The sequence below is a fragment of the Alexandromys fortis genome, unplaced genomic scaffold, assembly GCF_014885135.2.
Source record: "Alexandromys fortis isolate MF-2015 unplaced genomic scaffold, M_Fortis_MF-2015_v1.1 scaffold_339, whole genome shotgun sequence".
NCBI classification, from domain to species: domain Eukaryota; kingdom Metazoa; phylum Chordata; class Mammalia; order Rodentia; family Cricetidae; genus Alexandromys; species Alexandromys fortis.
Window position 1 is genome coordinate 227,082 of NW_026068234.1, and position 8,607 is coordinate 235,688.

Genomic DNA, 8,607 nt, shown 5'->3' on the forward strand with positions numbered 1-8,607 from the left:
TTTTTGATCTTGGCCATTCTTACTGGTTTAAGATGGAATCTCAGAGTTGTTTTGATTTGTATTTCTCTGGTGACTAAGGATGTTGAGCTTTTCCTTAAGTGTCTTTCAGTCATTAGATTCCTCTGTTGAGAGTTCTCTGTTTAGGTCTGTATCCCATTTTTATTTAGATTATTTGTTGTTTTGATGACCAATTTCTTGAGTTCTTTGTACATTTTAGAGATCAGCCATCTGTCTGATATGGAGTTGATGAAAATCTTTTCCCATTCTGTCATTTTGTCTTGTTGACAGTGTCCTTTGCTTTACAGAAGCTTCTCAGTGTCTACTTCTCTCAGTGTCTGTGCTACTGGGGTTATATTTAGGATGTGATCTCCTGTACCAATGCATTCAGTTGTACTTCCCACTTTCTCTTCTATGAGGTTCAGTGTGGTTGACTTTATGTTAAGGTCTTTGATCCATTTGAACTTGAGTTTTATGCATGGCAATAGGTATGAATATATTTTCATTCTTCTACATGCTGATATCCAGTTATGCCAGCACCATTTGTTGGGTATGCATTCTTTTTTCCATCTTATATTTCTTGCTTCTTTGTCAAAAATCAGGTGTAGATATGTGGATTGATATCCGAGTCTTTGATTCAGTTCCATTGGTCCAACCATCTTCTTAAAACTTATTTTATACATTGTAAAATTAAAATATAATTATATAACTTCCCCTTTCCCTTTCTTCCTCCCTACAGAAGCTCCCATGTTCTCATCCTCAAATTTATATCCTGTTTTCTTTATTGTTCCAAATAATGTATTACTGATATATATGTATGTATAATATATGTACAAACATGTTATACACACAGATGACAGAGATAGATAGATGGTAGACAATAGATGGATAGATGATAGATAGATGATTGATAGATAGATAGATAAATAAATAGATAGATAGATAGATAGATAGACAGATACCAATAAGTAATCTGCTGAGTCTGTTATGTTGTGTTTATAATCATACAATGGGACTGACCACATTGTATTAGATAACTGTAGGGAGGAAGCCCCGAGTTAGTGAAGTCCTGAGTGAATGAATGTATGCTGTTGATATAGGCATGGCCATTTCAAGTACCTCAGAGTCTCAGACTGATTAAAGAATGGCAACCACCCCCTGCAATCCCTTCCCAGAAGGGTGAGGCTCAGGAACATGGCAAAGCCTTTCTCTGGTCCAAGTGTGGATATTGACTGTGTATGCAGAAGATGTCCACCAAAGCTTTCTTTGCCCAGATGTTTATGACCTTAAGAGTGCTCCCCTCCAGAGACTACCCCTACCAAGACCAGATAAATCTGTCTCCTTGATCCATCTATATAATACATCCTGCCTCCTTAACTGTTCAGCTGTTGCAATAACTCTACCTCTCAGATCAACTCTACACAGTAAGCCTACTTATCTTTCAATGTGCTGAGGTTTCGCCATAGAAGAGCCCCACCACCCAATGCCAGTTTTTCTGCATGGCCCTTGTATCTGTCTATCTTTCTTCATTCCTTTATTCATCCTGACCAGGTCTGTTCCTGGAGCTATGCCAGATGCATCAAATAAACAATTAATGGGCACATCCCTGAATAATTCTCTTCCTCTCAGTAGTCATTAGTTGCCTATAGCTCTTTGCCTAGGGACAGGATCCTATGAGATTTTTTTTTCCTCCTTATTGGTGTGTCTATTGATAATGTGATCATTCAGGTCTTGTTTATGTAGTCATTTCTAGGAAAGATGATCTCACAGCAGACTTCCTGGTATTTTCCTTCTTACATGTTCCCTACCCCTCTTCTGTGATGTTTCCTGAGTCATAGATGCAAGGACTGTGGTGTACTGGAACCGGAATCCTCACCATCCGTTAATCTCCACAGTGTGTCCAGATGTGGTTTTCTGTAATAGTCTCTATTTGTTGTAAGTAAAATCTTCTTTGATGATAGGTGATGACTACAATTATCTATGGGTATAAAGTTAATATTTTAGAATATAATTAGGAATTATGCTGACCTAGCAAAATGGCAATAGTATAGCTAAGACACATGACCTCATGAACTCCATGTAGTTGGCTAGGATTCTAGTTCCAGACATGTTTTCCTATCTGTTGAGTAGACTTTAAGTCCAATTAGGTATCTGTTGGTTATTACCAACATGTGAGTGCCACTATTGCACCTTTATGGATATCTTGCCAGGCTGATCACTGTTGTGGTTCATAGGTATCACCGTTAGTAAGAGCTATTAATTGTTTCTCTCCCTTGGAATATTGCATGATACTTTCTGGAACTATTGGAAGCTAGAACTCAGGAAAAGAGCTCTTGTGTTCTATACAGCTTGAATCATTCAAGTACTGTGTCCTAAGTGTACAATGTCTTCCTCAATAAATAAGAACTAACAAGGGAAGTCAAGACAGGACATCAGGGCAGGAACCTGGAGGCAGAAATTGGATCAGAAGTCATAGAGGAATGTTGTTGACTAGCTTTGTTCCTCATGACTTATTCAGCCTGCTAACACCATCAGTAATAAGATGGGCCCTCCCATATCGATCATTAATCAAAAGAAATGCCACAGACTTTCTTACAGCCCAACCTTACATATTTTCTCAGTTAAGATTCCCTCTTCCCAAATATATCTAAGTTCGTGTTAAGAAGACAACCAACACAACTTCACACATATACACAGCAACCACCAACCGCCTCTAGCTCTTCAGAAAGGAGTAGAACCTCATGAGTCCCTCTCCAATCAATGATGAATGCTCTCAAGATCAATCCTGTGCAGGTCCTGTATGAATAACAATAGATGCTATGAATTGGTGAGATCATGTTGTGTCCAGAAGACATCCTTTTACAACATAACTCCACATCTTCAAATTTTAAGATTCTTCTATGATGTCCCTGAGCCTAGGGGGGAGTGATAGAGATGTTCCATTTAGGACTAAGCACCCCACCATCACTTATTCTCAGTATTTTGATCAGTTGTGATCAAAACAGTTGTCTGCATTAACTCTTGCCTGAATAAGCTTCTTTGATAAAAGTTGAGAGCACATTAATAAATAGTTATAAAATATGGATATAAGAAGAGATTTTTGACATAACCATTTAGCAAAACAATATAACAGATGCTTCACTAAGGCTTATGACCTCCCTACCTGTAGATAACCCAATTATTCTAAAGTTAAATTTTTGTTTCATCAATTCACTTAAATCTCCTCAGCCTCAGTTTCCTCATGTGTAAGTGCCATAAAAAATAGTACCTAGTTCACAGAGTTAATGAGCAAACAGTGCAATCCTTCAGAGCTCAGAAAAACAGAATTGAAGAGTAATAGCTATTTTAGTTCTTTTTATAATTTGGATGAAATATCTGTATGGGCTCCCAATTCTCCTGCATGAATTCTTCCTCTTTGTGGCACTAAACTTCCTCCAGTCTCCTCCCAGGAGGATACACCTGAGTGCAAATGCTCCTTAATGACTGCTGCCTACTGTACCTGCATAAAGTTTTTCTCTGTGTGATGTCACAAGGCAGGACGGTTGCCAGGGGGAAATAGTGTCTTCAGATATCAAGGTTCTCCTGGTTGAAGACCATGCATGCAATTGAAACCACACACACACACACACACACACACACACACACACACACACATTGCCCATGTTCACTCCTACTTCTCACATCTGTCTGCAAAGCCAAGGTAATCTGCTTCTCTGAAGTAACTACTTAATTCTTCTACCATTGAACATTTATCTGAAATTGCAACCTCCTCTTCCTGTGGTCCTGCTTCACATTCAACCCTACTTTCTCCTCCCCACCCACAACAGAAGCAGACAGGAGCAACTCATGAGTCTTGATCTAATGAGGTCAGGCTTCACAAAGTCTAATCAAAAACTCAGTGCAAACTGGGGTGTGGCTAAGTGGTAGAATATCTGCCCACCAAAAAGGCTCTGGGTTTGATCCCTAGAACCATAAAAGCAAACCAAACAATCTACTTGTGTTATGGTATGCCTCCAAATATCCACAGCATGATAACTGTTAATCTGGCCAATAGCACAGGGCTAACAAAGTCCCTATTCTCATGGAGTTCACTACCTTGTGTACTATTGGGGAAGAGAGTCAACAATAAAGAACAAAAGAGTATGTTACATGGTGACTTGTTCTATGATTGAGCAATTTTTGAGCATGGCAATGAGATGAAAGTGCATTGGCTGGAAGATCAGAGACGGTTGCCAAATAACCTAGGATCTGGGGCCCAAATAAGAAGGCGAAGATCCAGCCTCACCAGGTATTCAATCACTCAGAGTGAAAATATATGCATCTGCTCTTCACCACCTCCTGCATTTTCATATTTCTGCTTGATTTTCCTCCTTCCTACAGAATCATCTTGCTTTATTTCAGTGCAGACCCCCTTTGGTTCACCTGGATATTTCATCATTTCCAGAAAGATGTTATTTTTTAAGGCAGAATTTTCCATTTGAGATTCTCCTGCCTCAGTCTTCTAGAAGAGTAGAATTGTGAGGCAGACACCATACCTCAAAACTATGAAGGACGTTCCTAATGAGCAAAGAATGATCAGTTGGGACTGGAGTAGTAACTTGGAAATTAAGAACATTTTCTGCTCTTCCAGAGGACCTGAATTTGGTCCCCAGCTCTCACGTGGTGGCTCACAATCATCCATAACTTCAGATCTAAGTATCTGAGAATCAGGCACCTTCTTCTGACTTCCTCGGGCAAGTATGTGATGCCCACACAAAGATAAAATAAGTAAATCTTTTAAAATATTATTCTTAAATTGTATATATCTTTGATGTTAAAAAATGACACTTACTTTCAGCACTTTGAGGCATTTCTCCTGGAGGTACTCACACTGGGGATTGAACCCAAGGACCTCATGAAAGCTAGTAAGCATGGGGCCGTTGACCTATATCCCAGTCCTTTGGATAGTTTGTTTTAGTGTGCATGCTTATGTGTGTATGCATGTGTATGTCTGTGTATGCATATGCACGTGTATGTAGAAGCAACTTCATGTCTCCTTCAATAATTCTCCACTTCTTTAACAGAACAAAGTTTGTTGAATATATTGCAAGGGGGCAGAAGATTGACAGTAGTTACAGTATCACCTGCAGCCTCCATCTTATTATATAAGACAGAGTCTTTCACTGATCCTGAAAGTTGCAAATCTGACCACACTGGCTGGCCAGCAGACCCCAGAGAACCTCATGTTTCCATTCCTGGTTCTGGGATTATATTCACACACCATTGCACTCACATAGATTCTGGTGATCTGAACTCAGGTCCTTATGTTTGTGCAGCAAGCACTTTAACATCTCCATATGTCCCCCTTCGTGTTCTTTGAGACAATCTCACTGGGTTAACCACATGCCTGTGAACTCACTCAGTACCCTAGGTAGTGCTTGAACTTGCAATCCTCCTGTCTCATCCTCCCAAACAGCTGAGATTACAGGCCTGTGATATAAGGCCTAGCTATTTTCAGCACTTTTAACCTCATTCCATTGCCATCCTTCCTCCTGGAGTCACCTGCTAGTCACATCATTACCACTTTCATGTATCTGTCATTTTATTGCTGCGGATCTTTGCAGCTCTCTATGATCCAACTTTTGAGTTATTGCTCTCTAGAGCTGACTTACTGTCTTTCACCAGCTTGAAGACATTTCCAGTCATCTCATCAAATGTTGTAGGACACATATTTCTAAATTCAGGTTTAAGTGTTCTCTTCAGATTCCCTTTATTTTGAGGAAGTCAAACCTGTTCAGGGCTCAACCTCACCTCAAAGTTACTATTACTGCTTTCTATGATTCTTGATTCCAACAACATGAAATACTCTCCTTCCTAATATTCTGCCCCCATAAATGATGCCAGCCTTTTGTGTCACATGTAGAAGGCTACCAGCTTCTGCTTCACCAACTCTTCTAACTCCTCCTTTCTGGCCTGGCCAGTCATCCTATAGAATTTCATCTTTCTTCGTGGGAGCTCTTCTCTCCTGTCCCTGGTGCTGTATCTCTAATATACACTGCTCACTTTCTCTCTGAGAGCTCATTACTTACTTTTAATTTTTTTGTTTGTTTTTTATGACAGGGTTTCTTTGTGTAGCTTTGGAGCCTGTCCTGGAACTTGCTCTATAGACCACGTTGGCCTCAAACTCAGAGATACACCTGACTCAGCTTCTGAGTTCTGGGATTTAAGGTGTGCACCACCACTGCCTGGCTAATTTTATTTTTTTTAATTGGTATGTCTGCACATATTTGAAGGTCGGAGGACAACTTGTGTGAGTTAACACTCCTTCCACCATACCAATCCCACATAGTGAACTTCAGCCATCACACTTGGCAGCAAGCACCTTTATGTGCTGAGTTTTCCCAACAGCCTATCACTCCCTTTTTCCCATTATTTCCTTTACCAAGTTTTCAGTGCAAGGGTGATGTTTAATGAGAACTATGTTCCTTGTCTCACCACATCTGCACCTCCTTAGTAGATGCTCTGGCTCAGGTGAGCAGATAGTCTTACCTGTCCCCTGAAACTGACAAAGAACTACACCTTTTTTGTGAAGCGTTTCTGCCAAAATCCTTCAGTCTAGTTGGAGTGGTCCAAAGGAAAAGAAGTGCCCAATGAAGTGCAGTGGGGAATGAGGCAAAGATAAGGTTGGTGGCTGAAACTCCTGAAGGAATCATCTCCAGGGTGAACTGTGTTCAAAGATGGTGGAGTCCCCAAGCCTGGGACAAAACTCAATATTCCCTGTCCATTTGTTCCTCATTCTCCTTTGCTCCCAATCACTTAATCTCATTCTCTCTGCCCCTAACTTTCTCATTCTTCTCCTTAGACTCACTTCTATGGCCTCTGCAGCATAGCATCCAGGAAGAGTCAAATGTTCAGCCAGCCAGTGGTGCACACACCTTTAATCCCAGCACTCGGGAGGCAGAGACAGGCAGATGTCTGAGTTTGAGGCCAGCCTGATCTACAGAGTTAGTTCCAGGACAGTTAGGGCTGTTACAAAGAGAAACCCTGCCTCAAAAGACAAAGTCACATGTTCAGGTTTTCTTATCAAATGACACCTTGAATCTCAAATGGCCATGGACTCAAACCATCAACCAGAATCAGCTTTGCTCCCTTTGCCTTGGGTATCTTGTCACAGCAATGGAAGGCTAACATCAGTCAATGAGAACAGCAGGGGACATTTCAACAGAAAGTAGAGGGACTGTGGAGACTGAGGGCATACATGTCAGAGGAAGCCACAGGAATTTCAAGATCAAAACATAAGATTTATCAAAATGTGTTAGAATCAGAAATAATTGTGGTACAAATAATTCTGATGCAGAGGCAGGAAAAGAACACATTAAGATTCGTCATCCTAGAGAAGCTAAATAAGAAGGTGAACCCAAAGAAAAACATATAGTCATCCTCCTGGATATTAACCTTCATCAGGCGATGAAAGAAGACAGAGACAGAGTCCGACATTGGAGCACTGGACTGAAACCCCAAGGTCCAAATCAGGAGCAGGAGGAGAGAGAGCACGAGCAAGGAACTCAGGACCGCGAGGGGGGCACCCACACACTGAGACAATGAGGATGTTCTATCGGGAACTCACCAAGGCCAGCTGAACTGGGTCTGAAAAAGCATGGGATAAAACCGGACTCACTGAACATAGCGAACAATGAGGACTGCTGAGAACTCAAGAACAATGGCAATGGGTTTTTGATCCTACTGCACGGTACTGGCTTTGTGGGAGCCTAGGCAGTTTGGATGCTCACCTTACTAGACCTGGAAGGAGGTGGGAGGTCCTTGGACTTCCCACAGGGCAGGGAACCCTGACTGCTCTTCGGGCTGATGAGGGAGGGGGAGTTGATTGGAAGTGGGGGAGGGAAATGGGAGGAGGTGGTGGGGAGGAGACAGAAATCTTTAATAAATAAATAATAATAAAAAGATTTGTAAATGATGAGCCTAAAGTACGGGACTATAGCTAGAAACAATGAGTATCCTGAGTCAAATGTGTTTTAGAGAGAATGGAGAGAGCAGTCTAGATGATCTGGGGCAAAATTTAGAAGAAAAAAAGCAGTCAGCCACCTAGTGGGCAGAGTTGAGACTGCAGGTAGGAAACGGAAGCAGCAATTCACATAACTGAATGGAAGCGGACTAGGCAGGATTAAGTTGGGGAGGGGTGGAAGACAAGCCAAACAGGCAATGATCTAAACTATAAATAAATAATCTGGAATCAAAATAATAAAAAGGATTCTGGGAGTGTTGGGCCACCATAGCCTTGACACTCCAGCGCCATGTAAGCATACACAAGCATAAGTAACAAGTGATAGAGAATTCTTCCAGGGGGTGGGACAGTAGGCTGGGAACTTTGGATGAGGTGCTGGAAAGTAGAACCTAGACCTTGTACCTGAACAAGTAAGACCTCCATCCTGTAGTACCCTCTTAGCCCTAGAACTTTCTTTTGACTCCAGTGTAGACTTACCATGGAAAACCCATTTAAAAACACTTTTAAGATAGAATAAAGCTTCTAAAATAAGATGCCAGAGTGCTTATAGATTACTGCACTATACTATTGTATAATTGTGTAATTGTATAGATTACAATACAAGGAAT